This window comes from Aquarana catesbeiana, linkage group LG13 (assembly GCF_042186555.1).
Source record: "Aquarana catesbeiana isolate 2022-GZ linkage group LG13, ASM4218655v1, whole genome shotgun sequence".
Taxonomy (NCBI): Eukaryota; Metazoa; Chordata; class Amphibia; order Anura; family Ranidae; genus Aquarana; species Aquarana catesbeiana.
Genome location: NC_133336.1, coordinates 102301265 through 102318620, shown reverse-complemented (window position 1 = coordinate 102318620; position 17356 = coordinate 102301265). Strand labels below are relative to the sequence as shown.

General features: G+C 43.8%; 1 protein-coding gene across 4 annotated transcripts in view; it reads right to left on the bottom strand.

Annotated features, from left to right (window-relative positions):
• The window catches only part of FMN1 (formin 1), a 482430-nt gene that overhangs the window by 181042 nt on the left and 284032 nt on the right, over nt 1-17356 (bottom strand). The gene's annotated exons all lie outside the window — the stretch shown is intronic.

Genomic DNA, 17356 nt, shown 5'->3' with positions numbered 1-17356 from the left:
AGCGTTTAGAGGCTAAAAAGAAAAAGAATATAATTTGTGCATTCAGGAGAGGGCTTTTGGGCAGAGAAAAAACACTAGACGCACCTAGATGCTAGGCATGTTTAGCACTTGATCAATCATTCCAATGGCCAGAATAAATTCATACTCTGGCCAATGGAATGAACGAACACCCAAATGTTTGATGCACCTAAAAAAAAAAAAAAAAGGCTTTGGGAGCATTTTTTAAGCAGTTTTTCTTCTGGCATTCAGGGGAGCTGAACGCTCAGTGTGCAAAAGGCCTTAAAACCAGTACAGTAATTATCACCCAGCTTTTTTTTCAAAAAGCACACGAACTGTAGAAATTCCAATTAAAAAAAAAAAAATAAAACACTAACAATTACCACTAACAGATCATACTGCCTAAACATACGATGCTGTTGGATTGGAAGTCTAATGCCTGATACACACTATCAGTTTTTTTCATTCAATCCAGCTGATGAGCTCGGTGTACTATCTGCCAAAGCCAGATTTACACTGGTCAGTGCTCACACCCGTTGGCCGACCGCGCTGATCAGCAGAGGTTTTTCTGGGATGCCCCTTCGACAGGAGTCAGATGTTCAGCTGGCTTGTGTCGGATAGGCTGTCATACAAAATTGCATTAACAAACTCAAATCTAGACAAGTCAGCAGTATTTCATTTTTTTCAACATTTTACTAATCTTCTGGCCTAGGGTCCAGCACATGGTGGATTTATGGACCTTGTATTCAGAATTAGGCTTACTCAAAGCTATTCATTCTTATGGATTAACTTTCTCTGCAATGACCACCATTATGGGGGGGGGGGGGGCAGAGTGTTAGCAGTAGACACCAGTGGAGGGGGTTATTCTTGCATCTATTGACACCAATATTGGGGGTTATTACTGCGTCCACTGACATCAATGTTGAGAGTTATTAACGCACTCAGTGACAGAAATGTCTGCGGTTATTATTGCACTTAAGGAGACCAATGCTGGGGGTCACTGTACTCAAACTTCTTTGGTGTGCATTGCAATATGCCTAGAAAAATTGCAGCAGGACTGAAATTTTGGGGCGTTGACATGCGTTCTAGCCTATTCATTTTAAATGGACTGCCTAACTGAACTCAATGAAAAACACAACAAAAACAGTCTGCTATTGAATGGCTGACTGGAAGCACACTTGAAGCCCTCTATAAATGTTTAAGTTGACCACCACTAATACAGGTTCTACTAGTGCAGTAAAAATGACACTTACATATAAACTTGCATTTACTTTGGGAAAAGGGTATTTAAGTGCCAGGAGAGTTGATACAGATTAAAACAGCTGTAATCCATTTGATTTGTTTGTAACATCTTAAAGTGGATGTAAACCCGATTCATTAAATTTGACCTAGGCACATATATCTGCAGTGTATTCTTATCTCTCTCTCCAAAGCTTTATGTCCCCTGTCTTTCTGCTGCTCCGTTCTTCTGTTATCAGCATGATAACGTCTGACAACCGAGATAAAACCAGCCTTTAATTTGTGTCGGGGTGGGTGCTATAGATTAGGAGAGCGTTTTCTATTCACAGCACATTCCTTCCTTCCTATGCCTATGCGGAGGGGAGTGTGTGCCTTTCCTCCAATCAGATGTCACACAGTGTATGCCAAGACATCAATCCCAGTGCTGAACACTAAAAATCTGAGGCGGTTCACGTCACTTGGGTATATGTGAGGGTTTACATCCACTTTAATCACCTCTTCTACAATGTACAGCTACTGTGAAACTGCTAATTGGACTAGAGCATCATCAAAGCACTGTGCCCTTCCCTCCCGTAAAACTTCAACACTTACCCTTTGAGGCCTGAGTACCATAAAATCTGTAAGAACTACAGTAAAAGCTGACAGTGTTGAAGTGAATACTCAGCTGATAAAAAGTCAGTCAAAACGTGCCCGTCACGTCACCTATATTACCATCCTCAGTGCAGGTACCTTTCTACTGGTCCAACTGGACTGGCACATAATGGAGTTAGCAACAGGACAAATCAAAGCTAAAGTTGATATATGAAGTGTACTTCTATGGTCTGAGGGCACCACTGGGTCCACTGAGAAAGCACTGAAAAGAAGTAAAGGTGTAAAGAGGCCTTTGCAGCAAGGAGCACATGGAAGGGCAACGCATGACAAACAAAACCAAAGAAAATTCCCAGCTCAACTTACCCTTAACAGTATGCGTTAAAAAACAGGGGTTTAGTAGAGACCCCTGTGCTTTTTGCTATACTTGTTTCATCAGGGTGATTTCCCTTCTTTTTATTTACCAGAGACAAAGCAGGAAGTAAATTAAGATTTCTTCAAAGCGATTGGATATACCCTAAGCTGGCCACACAGACTTTTTTCCTATTCTATTGCCATTATTTTTTCCCCTTAGGGATTCCTCTATCCAATCTACACAGCATGGATGGACAAACCTCTAGCTGCAACTATTGATTTTTGAAAGCTGGTTCCCATAACAGTAGTTGCATCTGATTGGATGGAGATGTTCACCCAACAATTTTACAATTTAAGGACATTAGGCGGGAAGGTGTAGAGCCGCCATGCACACCATCACCGCATCTGGCTCACAGCAGGGCTCCAGTGCATCCTGGTTCACCGTTTCAGGTCCGATTTCAGTCCGAATTTTGGGCTGAATTTGGACCTGAAAACTGACCAAAAGACGCGTTTTTGTGCAAAACGAACCAGACCTGCTACGGAGATATGTGAACCAGCTCTGTAGAGTGCCGGTCAAAATCTCCTGCTATTGCGAATTGGATGTGTGTGACCCTCAGCCTAAGATATCAGAACAGGTTTCCCTATTAGAAGATTTCCACTAACCGCTTTTTGTGTGTTTTTTTAAATTTCTCATTACTTTTCCTACTGGAGAGAATGGCGATAAAAACCAAGAGAGGTTGTTTACAGATGTTCTCACCCATCTCTAATATATTCAAAACCTAAAACAGTTTAGGCTTTACACACATTTTAATACAATAGCTACACAGGTAATTTTACACAGAACAAGGTAGAATTACCCTATCTCAGGGTTGGCCCAAGATATTGTGCTGCCTGGCTCAAGGAATGAAATGCTGCCCCCCCAAAAGGCCCACCACATCCATTATTTTACAACAGGATAATTATACACTCATTAGTGCCCACCAGTGCAGCCTATCAGTGCCCATCAGTGCCACCTCATTAGTGCCCATAAGTTTCCACCAGTCCCACTTCTTCAGTGCCCACCAGTGCAGCCCATCAGTGCCCACCAGTGCAACTCAGTTCCCATAAGTTTCCACCAGTGTCCAGATCACCAGTGCAGCCCATCAGTGCCCACTAGTGCAGCCCATCAATGCCACCTCAGTGCCCATCAGGGCAGCCCATCATTGCCCATCAGTTTCCATCTGTGCCCAACAGTGCAGCCCATCAGTGCCCACCACTGCCACCTATCAGTGTCCATTAATGCAGCCCATCAGTGCCCATAAGTTTCCATCAGTGTCACCTCATCAGTGCCCACCAGTGCAGCCTATCAATACCCATACGTTTCCACCAGTGCCACCTCAGTGCAGCCTATAAGTGTACATCAATGCCACCTAATCCGTGCCCACTAGTGCAGCCCATCAGTGTCGCCTCATCAGTGCCACCTCATCAGTGCAGCCTATCAGTGCCACCTCATCAGTGCAGCCTATCAGTGCCACCTCATCAGTGCAGCCTATCAGTGCCACCTCATCAGTGCAGCCTATCAGTGCAGCCTCATCAGTGCAGCCTATCAGTGCAGCCTCATCAGTGCCACCTCATCAGTGCCACCTCATCAGTGCAGCCTATTGGTGCCCATCAATGCCCACCAAAGCAGCCTCATAAGTTTCCATCAGTGCAGCCCATCAGTGCAGCATATCATTGTCTATCAGTGGCCACCAATGCAGCCCATCACTGTCCATCAATGCAGCCTCGTCAGACAATTCCACACAGGCATTGCATTGGGGAGAAGCCGAAGAACCTACCTGCCAGCCAGCTCGCTGCACATATGAAAAGCAGTCCCACTGCAAACCCCTGCACCCTCGGCTTTCTCCTGACCACACATAGCGGGAGGGACTGAGTCAGCGGTGCTCCCGGCCTTGTCGCCTCCCCTGCTCCTTGTGGACTACTACAGCTGGCTGCCTCATTGCTAGTGGCATCGTGGGCAGTGGCGTCACTAGGGTTGGTGTCATCCGGTGCAGAAAAAATTTGTGTCACTCCCCCCCCTCCACCAACTATAGCCCCCCATCAGTACAGACCCCCCTCCACTAACTACAGACCCCCTCTCTCAGTATAGACCCCCCTCAGTACAGACACTCCTCTGTGCAGACCCACCTCCATCACCATAGACACCCCCTCAGTGCAGACCCCCCTCCATCAGTGCAGACACCCCCCCCTCTGCACATATCCATCTACATTACAATACAGTGTACAGACCTCAGAACAGCATGACACTGCACGCCGCAGGGAGGGTGACTCAGGCAGTCCGTCGTATTGCCGTCCCTGTTAAATGGACGCCTGGGTCATACGGTCCCACCGGGACCCATGGTAGGGCCGGCCCTGCCTGACCTAAAGTATTAACTACTTTCTCTCCAGAAGATTTCCCTCTTCATGACCAGGCCATTTTATTGTTTTTTTGGCATTGCGTTACTTTGACAATTGCGCGGCTATGCAACGTGGTAAACAAATTACATTTATATCATTTTCCCCCACAAATAGAGCTTTCTTTTGGTGGTATTTGATCACCACTGGGTATTTTTTTTTTTTTTTTTTCATAGCTCAAAAAGACTGAAAATCAGTACCCATAAGTTTCCATCAGTGCCCAGTTGTGCTCATAAGTTTACATACCCTGGCAGAATTTAAGATTTCTTGCCCATTTTTCAGAGAATATGGATAACACAAAAACTTGTTTCATTCATGCTTAGTGTTTGGCTGAAGCCACTTATTGTCAAATCAACTGTGTTTACTCTTTTTAAATCATAATGACAACAGAAACTAGCCAAATGACCCTGATCAAAAGTTTACATACCCCAGTTCTTACTACAGTGTATTGTCCCCTTTAACATCAATGACAGCTTGAAGTCTTTGTGGTATTTGTGGATGAGGCTCTTTATCCTCTCAGATAGTAAAGCTGTCCATTCCTTCTGGCAAAAAGCCTCCAGTTCCTGTAAATTCTTGGGCCGTCTTGCATGACCTGCGCGTTTGAGATCTCCCCAGAGTGGCTCAATGATATTGAGGTCAGGAGACAGAAGGCCACTCCAGAACCTTCACTTTATTTTGCTGTAGCCAATGACAGGTCGACTTGGCCTTGTGTTTTGGATCATTGTCATGTTGGAATGGAAATGCAAATGTTCCTCCAGTATTTTGAGGACATACTGCATTCATCTTGCCATCAATTTTGACCAAACTTCCTGTGCCTTTGTAGCTCTATCATCACAAAAGATTAGCGATCCACCTCTGTGTTTCACAGTAGGAATGGTGTACCTTTCATCATAGGCCTTGTTGACTCCTCCAATTGTTGCGTTTATGGTTGTGGCCAAAAAGCTCAATTTTAGTCTCATCACTCCAAATGACTTTGTGGCAGAAGGTTTGAGGCTCGTCTCTGTGCTGTTTGGTGTATTGTAAGTGGGATACTTTGTGGCATTTGCGTAGTAATGGCTTTCTTCTGGTGACCATGCAGCCCATCTTTCTTCAAGTGCCTCCTTATTGTGCATCTTGAAACAGCCACACCACATGTTTTCAGAGGCCTGCATTTTACCTGAAGTTATTTGTGGGTTTACTTTGCATCCCGAACAATTTTCCTGGCAGTTGTGGCTGAAATTTTAGTGGGTCTACCTGACCGTGGTTTGGTTTCAACAGAACCCCTCATTTTCCACTTCTTGATTATAGTATGAACACTGCTGATTAGCATTCTCAATTCCTTGGATACCTTTTTAAATCCCTTTCCGGTTATATACAGTTCAAATACCTTTTCCCGCCGATCCTTTGACAATTCTTTTGCTTTCCCCGAGACTCAGAATCCAAAAATATCAGTGCAGCACTGGATGAAAGATGCAAGGGCCTGTCAGGAGTCCAGAAACTCATTGACCTTTTATATACACACACCAATTACCAGCAAACAGATCACAGGTAAGGATGGTTACCTTTAATAGCCATTTTTCCCTGTTTGCGCTGAGAGGCAACCTGGATAAGTTTACCTCTAATGACGGCCTTATGAGCAGCCTGAAGCATTTCAGGAGAGATTCCCACTGTAGCATTTGCCTCAAAGAATTCTTTGAGTTCTTTAGCAAGTATTGTGCATTGTATTGGATCGTTCAAAAGGTCTCATTGAGGTGCCAGCGGAAAGGTCCACTAGGGCCATGAGGCCTCATAATATAAAGTACATCAAGACCAGAGCATGGTCAGACAGGGAAGAATCTCTGATCCAAGACTTAGAAATAGATAGAATGGACGTGGTGGATAGGAAGATGTGGTCTATCCTTGTATAAGATTGATGAGGGGCTGAGAAGTGAGTGTTATCTTTTGTTGTGGGGTTTAATTCCCTTCAAATGTCTACCATACCTGGAGAGTGGAGAAGATTAGCTAGTCACCCGAAGTCACCCGATTTATCAAGGATCTGGTCTAAAGCTACATTTGCGTCTCCCCCATATTCACCATGCCTGTGAAGTGGGGGGGGGGGGGGGGGGAGAGGGCCTTCATCACAGATGAGAAGAAATCAGCTTGCCCACGATTCGGGGCATTGTAGGAAACAAAGGTGAAGATTGAACCAGTGATGGTTCCTATGAGAAGAAGAGACCTACCTTCGGGGTCCTGAATTTCTTTTGTTAGGGAAAATGAGGTGTGCCCACCCCTGTAGTTTTCTCCTCTGCGTTCGCAAGATAAAACTGTAAAACTGTGGGTATTTCGGATGATTAAAAGAGGGATTATACTGTTTAGGAAAGTGTGTCTCTTGTAGGTAGAGAAATGTCTAATCTGGGAATGGTAGGCTGGAAAAGTTTACGTCGTTTCATCAGGGAGTTTAGGCCCTGTATATTATGGGAGGCTACCTGTATAGGGAACGTGGAAGTATCAGTGGGCATCATGGGTCATCATAGATCAGAGAAAGAACAAAGCTCATCGCATAGAGACTTATGACCTGGAAGAAGGCTGTACCTGAAGTACTTAATAACAAGACCACCTGAGAAGCAGGTAACAGGAAGATAGCATCTGGGAAGTTTCCTTGGAGTCTGAAAAGAAAAGATGGAGCAGCATGAAATCCGCTCTGGCCTAGGCCCCACTTAATAAAAAAAAAAGTCCCTGGAGGAGAAGAACAACCCTCAGGAAGTAAAGTACTCAAATGAGCAAACAATGGCCCCTATTGGTGCCATCTTGGGAATCTCTGGGGTCCAGGGATCGGCATATAGATAGCGGGATATGTCCCTCCTGGGGCCCCCCTGGACATGGATCAGGTCCCGGGTGTTCCTCCCAACGATGGGGGTCGATGTGGAGCAGGATCACTCCCACTGATCACTGCAGAGTGGGGCGGACGGCCGGAGTGGGATAGAGCCTTGGGATCAGGCGGCCATCTCCGAGGGCTACGCACTACACAGAAATTTTTATTTATTTATTTTGTTTATTCTAGTAAAAGGCGGCGATCAGCGACTTATAGCAGGACTGTGATAGTATGGCAGGCAATCTGACACTTTGTGGGAACCAGTGACACTAATACACTGATCAGTGCTAAATATATGCAGTCACCATACTAATGACACTGGCTGGAAAGGGGTTAACATCTAGGGCAATCAACGGGTAAAATGTGTGCCTAACAGTGCTTGGTGTGTTTACTGTGAGATGCTTTTACTAAAAGGGATGTGCTGGTTTTAATTCCCTGCTTTGCGGGAAAACAAAAACCTGCATATCCCCACTGACAGGACAGAGATTTGTATTGTTTACATAGACAGAGCTCTGTCCTATCTTCCTCCTCGCCAATCATCGGGTTGCCAGTGGTTTATACAATGGCCGGTACCCGCTGATCGGCTTTTGCTGTGACTAATCACAGCCAGCACGCACACACCCCAAACCGGAAGTGCTAGATCAAGTACTAGTTATGCGATCAGGCACAGGAGAGCCGTTCAGCCACCTTACTCCAACGTGAGGCGGTTGGCAAGCTGTTAATATGCCTGCTAATAAAGATTCTAAAGGAAAAGGTTAAAGTGGTTTTAAAAGCTCAAGGTTTTTTACTGTAATGCATTCTATGATTAAGGTAAAAAACCTGGGTGCAGACCCCTCTTACACTTACCTGAGCGCTATCTCGATCTAGAAAGGTGCACAAGAGCAGCGGCTCTCTCAGGTTTTTCTCTCCTCATTGGAGATGAGCAGGGGCGGGGCCAAGTCAAGCTGTGTGTGAATGGATACACACAGTGTGGCTCAGGAGCGAGCCTGATGGAGTGCCCCCATAGCAAAAAGCTTGCTATTGGGGGAGCCAGGACCGCCCACAGGGGACCCAAAAAGAAGAGGATCGAGGCTACTCTGTGCAAAGAGCAGGCAAGTATAACAGGTTTGTTAAAAATAAGTCTTTTTTTTTTTTAGAATTACTAAGTCTTTCCTGTTCTTTACCCCAGGGTGTTAAGGGTAGTTTTTCCATAACGCCTGCTTTTATCCATGTGTACTAGGACTCCACTTACTCAATCTCATCAGAGCAGATTTCAGAGAATGTGAAGGCCAATTAAAGTCACAAACCCTCCTGTGATAGTTAAAGAAATGAAGGGGGTTGTAGAAAATCACATTCCTGTAACTGTAAATTTAAAGGATAAAGTGTAGATTAGTAATAAAATGCAAGATAAAATGTTACGATACATCTTATATAAAAAGAGAAGCTCTCCCCAAGCCATATGTGCTCTGTTCAGCGATAACAAGTGTGAATTTACTAACGAATATAGGGGCTGCAGAAAGCATGCACCTCCAGTTGCAATTAGTTAAAAAATAAATGCAAGTTGACCTCTGTAAGCAAACTGTGAGCAGCCTTAATCATGGAAAGGGGTGGTAATACAACTAGTTTTATAAGTATATATAATTCTATGTCAGATTACCCTCATGTGTGGAAAATGGTAGAAAATGGATAGAAACATTTATATTGGCAGGACCGTTGATGACAGCTATCGGAAGGCTTCAATAATTGCTTGTGCATATTAAGAAACTGGTGTGTATTAAATATTTATTACCAATACATTTTTGTATTTAAAAATGACCACAGCTTACTAAATCACACTCCCATGTACCACAAACCATCAATTATGCTCTAAATTGCAAGCTTAACCAGTCTGTTGTGCTTCTATTGCATAAAAAAGTGCACAGCACACTGAGTACGTACAGCCTAGCACTCAGTTGCCAATAAGGCCTTGCAAAGCAATGAAGAATAAACAAATGGCTTAAAAGATACACTATGTGCACCCTAGATCTTTGTATCCAAGTTCAGCCATGTGCACAGTTGTATACATTGGCAACACTGCATAAAAACAAGGCAGCGCAAAACATTTTATTTTCCGTATCGTAAATGTTCAACTAAAGTTAATCACTCTTATTCTAACAAAGTCAACTTAGTAAGAATCTGGAGAGCAGATGAAACTGATGGCTGATAATATGTCTTAGCATATTTTTTCCTTTTTTTTTTTAAAGACTTAATGCATCATATTTTCCTCAACAATGTTTTGTAGTCATACAGCAATTTTATTTGTGTGCAGGCTGGAAACAAAAAGAAAAGCTATGTAACGTGGCATGGGTCATTAAATGGTAATTCTGCGGGCCCTTCTCATCATCATCAAATTGCCCTCAATTAATAATGTCTATCTGGCACTTGGCAAGAGACTAAACAACTTGCATCTGGTCGGAATTAAGACAAGTAACCATTTTTTGTTCAGAAACATAGCAACCAATTCTTCAGGACAGGTTTGGTTTGAGAGAAAGACGCCCGTATACAATAAGTCAGATACCAATGAGCCAAGGGTTTCACATAACACAAAGCAATACAGCCAAACATTTTAGGGTCACCCAAAAAAGCCATGAAAATGGAGTGTTTCCTTTCAAAAGCATTGTGCTATTGAACAGAGTGCATTACTGGCAGCATAAAAAGAATTGCCTCTTGCCTAATGCAGGATGATTAATGTAAAGTAAATCCGAGCAGTAAGACTATGTATTTGATTCATTCTTTAAAGTATAAAACACAATGACAAACATGACATGCAAAGGATGGAGCTTAGGCCATGGATGTTTTTTTAGATGAAACTTATTAATACTCTAAAATCTGTTTGTGCCTAATTTGCTCTGTATTTCATCCATTTTCAATCCATCAGTTCTTACTTTGTTTATATGAAGAAATGTAACAAAACTGAGGCATGCACTGGAAAAAAAAGATGGATATGCCAGTGAAATTGGCAAATAAAAAGACGACTGCTTTTTGGACCATTCTGAGGGATGGAAAAGGCAGTTAAAAATCCAAGCCCATCAGTTCTGTGGATAGATCTGTTGGCATTGTACCAAACATTTGCAGCTCCCTGACCAAAATAAGTTACTTTTGTTATTTGTTTTTTTTAATAAAAATGCTATTGGAAATTGTATTCTGTTGACTAGGTATCCTCAGTTTTAGAGCACAGATGTTTCACAGAACTTACAGAATCAACTATTTGATGCCTAGAATCAGTAGGTAAGTTAGAAGTTGGTAGGGAGGTCAAACAATTGATCAAGGTAGCATCACAGGGCTCCAAACAGTTGTAGGGATGACAACGCTCTGTCCCTGTCTACCTATGTTTTCACACTTTGTTAACATGTCAGATGTGCTTTGGATTGAGACTACAATTGGTGGGTTCAACGCATATTATGTGGCATGACCCAATGCAGTCACCAGGGGGATGTGTGCCCTGAGTAATGCAAAGAGCTGCAGGAGATCATAAAAATGGGAGTTTATCACTTATTTATTCTACACATCACTTTAATGCAGGCTAGCCTCTGGCCAGCCTTCTAACTTGTAGTCAGAGTCTTCACTTGGAAATGCGATAACCCTAACTACCAAGACCTGAGGTGTGCCTTGGCCTAGCTGGTCAGTACGCCTAAAAGAGGGCAAAAAGACATAAAAGTAGGAGTGAATATGAAAGCTTGCTGAAGGGCAGGTAAAAGCCATCAGTCCAGTAAAATAGCGAATGCCCGGACAAGCTCAGTATAAAGTTCTGGTATGTTTCTGCTACAACAGGAGGATCTATGTACTTGATATAGGAAGGGACCGCCGTTTGAAACTTGCAAAAGCTGCCCCGATCCTAAATTAATGTCCAGAAAATGGTTTTGGAATAAGCCTAATTTGGCCAGTAAAAGCCCGGACATAAGAATGAACTGCTTGAAGTGAGAGGATGCGTGAGAAAAGGGGGCAAAGAGCTGTCCAGATGAGCCGCTGCAAAATGATTGCAGAGAAGGTCACACACTTCAGACACCAGTTACTGTATGTAGTAGTGTAAATTACCACAAACCCCTGGTCTGTAACTATTATAGTTTTGGGAAGTTGTACAGCGTAGCGAAAAGGGAACTACCTTGAGCACTAAACTGGGACCTGCGTCAAAAGTGGAAAGGAGACAATAAGTCTGAAACTCCATGGAAAACCTGGCCGGTAACTGGTAGCGGTACAAATGAGATCATCCATGACTTCTCTGAATACCCCTCAATATGGCTTTGAGAGGGTGAGCCGCAAAAATGTATGGATGGATTGTTAGGAGTTTGCAGGGGCCTGAAGTGCCGGTCACCTGATAGAGATACTTGATGGTGTTGGCAGATAAGGCCAATTCGCTGTGGCAATAAAGCAGCGAAAGCCAGAGTCCTGAACCTGAAAAATAAATCTTCCAACCCTTGGTAAAAGCTTTCAGAGTATTCTAGATAAGAACCATTAGCCAGATCGATCACCTGTGACCAGAATGTGACTAAACCATGAACAGCAGGGAATAAGAAGGAACCGGCTTGCCCATCAACTCTGCTACCGGGTGCTGTATGAAATTGGTGAGATACCCACTGAGTAACTCTCCCAAGAAATGAAACTTGAACTTGGCCATGTCAACCTACACATGAAGGACATGATGAGAAGGGACCTTGATCTACCTTAATAATTGGCTGTGGGCAAAACATCTAAAGAAAACACTGAGTTCCCTGACCAACTGGTTGCCATGTGACTGTTGCCAGTATTGGGTAAATAGCGAACAATGCCGAAGAATGCACAAACTTGGGCAGATGAAAAACTTCCGGAGGCCAACCACTCGCGTCCGAAGATGGCCGTAAAACTAACTGAAACAGCAGCGTCTGAAACACTCGAGAGACCTGCTTGTTGGTTGTGGAATGAGCATGGAGATGCCATTCCAGTCACACAGGAACTGGTCCCATATGAATAAGTCGGGTTGTGCCTCTGCTTGTAACCTGACAACTGAGTCAGGGTCCTGAAGGAGGGCCAATAACCTGGAACAAAAGCTCTATCCTGAGAAATAATTCTCATGGCATGATTCAGCATTGCAAAAATGTCCCCTTTTGAACAGACTGGGGATCAGACAAAAAGATGAATGGTCTGATGTACAGTGCCTTGCAAAAGTATTCACCCCCTTGGCATTTTTCGTGTTTTGTTGCCTTACAACCTGGAATTAACATGGATTGTTTGAGGATTTGCATCATTTAATTTACAGAACATGCCCACAACTTTGAAGATTTTTATTTTTTTTATTGTGAAGCAAACAAATAGGTCAAAATAACAGAAAAAGTCAATGTGCATAACTATTCACTCCCTAATACTTTGTAGAGCCAACTTTTTGCGGCTATCACAGCTCCAAGTCGCTTTGGATAAGTCTCTATGAGCTTGCCACATCTTACCACTGGGATTTTTGCCCATTCCTCCTTCCAAAACTGCTCAAGCTCCTTCAAGTTGCATGGTTTGCGCTTATGAACAGCAATCTTTAAGTCTGACCACAGATTTTCTATTGGATTGAGGTCTGGGCTTTGACTAGGCCATTCCAACACATTTACATGTTTCCCCTTAAACCACTCAAGTGTTGCTTTAGCAGTGTGTTTGGGGTCATTGTCCTGCTGGAAGGTGAACCTCCGATCCAACCCTAAAAATCACAGAATGGTACAGGTTTTGCTCAAGAATATCCCTGTATTTAGCCCCATCCATCTTTCCCTCAACTCTGACCAGTTTCCCAGTCCTGACTGCTGAAAAACATCCCTACAGCATGATGCTGCCACCACCATGTTTCACTGTGGGGATGATGTTCTTTGGGTGATGTGATATGTTGGGTTTGCGCCAGACATAGCGTTTTCTTTGATGGCCAAAAAGTAAAATTTTAGTCTGATCAGACCAGAGCACTTTCCTCCATACATTTTGGGAGTCTCCCACATGCCCTTTTACAAACTCAAAACGTGCCATTTTGTTTTTTGCTGAATGTAATGGCTTTCTTCTGGCCACTCTGCCATAAAGCCCAACTCTATGGAGCGTACGGCTTATTGTCGTCCTATGTACAGATGCTCCAGTCTCTGCTGTGGAACTCTGCAGCTCCTCCAGGGTTACCTTAGGTCTCTGTACTGCCTCTCTGATTAATGCCCTCCTTGCCCTGTCTGAGTTTTGGTGTGCGGCAGTCTCTTGGCAGGTTTGCTGTTGTGCCATGTTCTTTCCATTTGGTTATGATAGATTTGATGGTGCTCCTAGGGATCATGATCAAAGATTTGGATATTTGTTTTTATAACCTGACCCTGACTACTTCTTAACAACATTGTCCCTTACTTGTTTGGAGCCTGTTCCTTGGTCTTCATGGCAGTGTTTATTAATTGCGCCTCTTGCTTAGGTGTTGCAGCCTCTGGGGCCTTTCAGAAAGGTGTGTATATCTAATGGCAGATCATGTGACACTTAGATTGCACACAGGTGGACATCATTTCACCAATTATGTGACTTCTGAAGGTAATTAGTTGCACTGGAGCTTTTTATGGGCTTCATAACAAAGGGGGTGACTACATACGCACATGCCAATTATCATTTTTTTATTTCTGAAAAATAGTTTTATGTATATATTTTTCTAATTTTACTTCACCAAATTAGAATATTGTGTTCTAATCCATCACATATAATTCAGATTAAAAAAACATTGAACTAAAGGCAGTAATGTAACAAAATGGGTAAAAAGCCAAGGGGGTGAATACTTTTGCAAGGCATTGTATTTGACCAGTACTCCAAGAGCAACCTCGCAAACATGAAATTAGAGCAGAGAATGATGGCCAAAAAAAAGGATGACTTTGGCCTGGACCTTTAACTTTGCGGGCCGCTAGGGGGACGTTAGCTCAGAACACACCCTGTGAGAGACATAAGACCCTGGTCACTGCCCAGGGATCTGCAAACAGCAGGAAAACAACTAGATAAATTATCCCCTGTCCCTCTTGCAGTAACCCAAGATCCCTTGGAGTGCTTGGCAAAAGGTGTCAAATAAGCAAAAACTGCTTTTGACCCGAGGTTAACCTGGTAGTGAAATTAAATTTTCACCATTTACCATGCCATACCAGAGGGCGGTCTGATAGGAAGTAGCTTCAAAACATTGGTAATATCAGCTTTGGATAGCCAAATACCCCTGCCTAAAAGTAGAAAGTGCTGGATCGCCAGATCCACGGCCGAATGCTTCCACAAAAATAGTTCAGCAGGAATGAGGGCAACCATAACATGGACGTGGAAAGCATATTTAGCACCGCATGAATAGGAGTTAAAGAATTATGCCCAGAAACATGTTCTGCTGGTGGATGGAATTGGGAAAAACAATCATTAAGAGTTCTGCCCTCGTGGCTGTGGCCAGGAAAGCAAAAAAACCCTGTGACGAAGATCAGCTGTGAGTTTAGTAATAGTCCAACTCCTTAATGGCGGGGTGCTATCATGCTCTGTACCCCTACGTGGGGTTGGATGGATGAACGTGAATTCAACACTTCCAAAAACATGCGACATGCCCAAATCTAAGGAATCACGAACCAGAGAAAGTGACAACAGACAACCAGAACATGAAAACACCACCACCCCTTCATGCCTACCCAAGTATATGGATGAGCATGTGAAAATTACCCTAATAACAACCACCACCCTAGAGTATGCAATAAGTGAGCCTGAGTAACCTGCAGTGCATAAGACGAACATTCAGGGCTAATGTACCCACAGACCGAAGTGGTTAGTCGTGCAGGTGTAAAGCGCATCGTATGACGTATGGTATACGGGCGAGAAGATTGTGGTCCATCAATTAAAAATGAAACCTCAGCCCGTATGGATCTCTAGACATGACAGATCCTAAGATGTGAGCACTAGCTAACTATACTGGGGTATACGACATAAATGAACAAAAGGTACAATGAGACATGGAAATGCATATGAGGATGGACACTTCTACTGGTGTATGTGCCATAACTGCATGATACCCAAAGACTAAACACAGATGAAATGGACCCAATGAGAACTAATGAAAAATGGGCCTACCCGTACATTAGCACTGCATGAGTGGGATGAAGGAAGCTAAGCCCCCACCCACTGAAATAAGAGTGCACGGTAGTAAGCTGCGTGAGCCCTCCACACCCTCATGACCGCATGGACTAATGGTAATGAGGAGATAAGGAGCTGCCAGCAACCAAGCCCAGTGGAACTACCAGTCCCAGCACAACAAATCCTGATTGAAAGGAAAACTGTGGCTAGCATTCCTGCACCCCAGACAGACTGAGGCCCCGAAATACAGAGCAGAGGTCCTGACAACTCTCAGGACTGCATGAATAAAGACACCAAATGCAACCCCAGAATGACAGAAATAATTGCGCGATATCGCATGACTGACCACAGCAGTGGAGCTGCCCTACTAAACAGTTAAAAGTTATTACCCCGGAACACATCTTGCGGTCTAAGACGTAAGCAGAAATCCACCAGGGAATATAACATAGGTATACAACTATGACCAGTAAGGAATCAAGCTGTGGCCTCACCACACCTCCACAGCCATGGCAAACAGTACTGCAGAGCTGGGAAGCTAAGCTCAGCCGTTCCCGGTGAAACTACCAGTCCCAGCACAACCTCCCCTAGGCGAAAGTAACTGCAGCCTGCACCCCCCCCCCCCCACTCAAAACTGTTGCGGCCTTGAAGATCTGAGCAGAGGTCCTGACAACTCTCAAGGCTACCGACTACACTGGATGCAACCCCACCATGATAGAAATGCTACAACAGAAACAATAAACCAGGAAAACAAACCGACGAGGGGTCCAACAAAGGAGGAAGGATGTTTACCCCCCAGACAACCCCTACAAACGCAGACTAGCCTCCGGCCAGCCTTCTAACTTATCATTATTGCAGTTTACCAGTTCTTGGATGTGAAGGCTGCATTCATTTCCTTTTTTAGGTTTTTTCTTCTGCTTTCATCTGGTGATCCAGCAAGAAAGTGTTTTTCAAAAGCACAAGCTCTACCGCAGAGCGTATAAGTTTACAAGGATGAGACAAACCACTGGCAGGGGTGCTTAAACTATCAGCTTTTAGTTATTTACGGAAACCTTTATCCCAAAAAGGAAAAAAAATATTTGCTGTAGCTGATTAGAAAGTGTGATCTGGAGTTTGACTTCAATTTGTTAGTGCATCTAAATCTGCTAATATATTTAACACTCCCCTTCCCCCAGACTGACAATGCCTCTGTCTGCTGTGCCTCCTGTGCTCATTCGTCCAGAATGGTGTCTGTACAATAACAGCGGTGTGTTACTGGCCAGATCACCAGGTGAAAACAGAGTGAAAAAAGTCAAAGAAAAGAAAACGCAGCTGCCTCATCTAATGATTAGTAAGCTGAAAGATAATACATTTTTGTTTGAGTTTAAAACCACTTTAAGAATTCTTATCCACTTTAAATGTTTAAATAAGGAAAAAAGAGAGAGGGGATGTGGGGCCTTCCCTTCCATAAAGGATTGCAAGTCCTCCTTGTGACAGGATAAGTGGCCTGGTTGCTAGAGGACGCTAACATTTCTCGAGCGCACTGTCCTCCATTGCAATGGCAACTGCCTCTAATCAAGGATCAGTCTCTGCATGCAAGGAGATGGTCTGCACACCTGGGTGCTCCTAATATTTTACATGCCAGGCAGAAAAAAACATTACTTGAGAGGTGTGCCCCTGGGACAGTCATGCTGGTTTCCTGCTGAAGGTATCCTTTGTTGAAGGTGGAGTGTGTCTCTAGGTCTTTGTGGGACACGATTGCCTAGAGTTTGGTTCTCTTTCTGGGGAGGAACCACAGTATTTTCATGAAGTTTCTCCAGAGGTCTTACTCTGTTCTCACCTTGATCAGATCAAGCACAAGACTCCAGACATTTG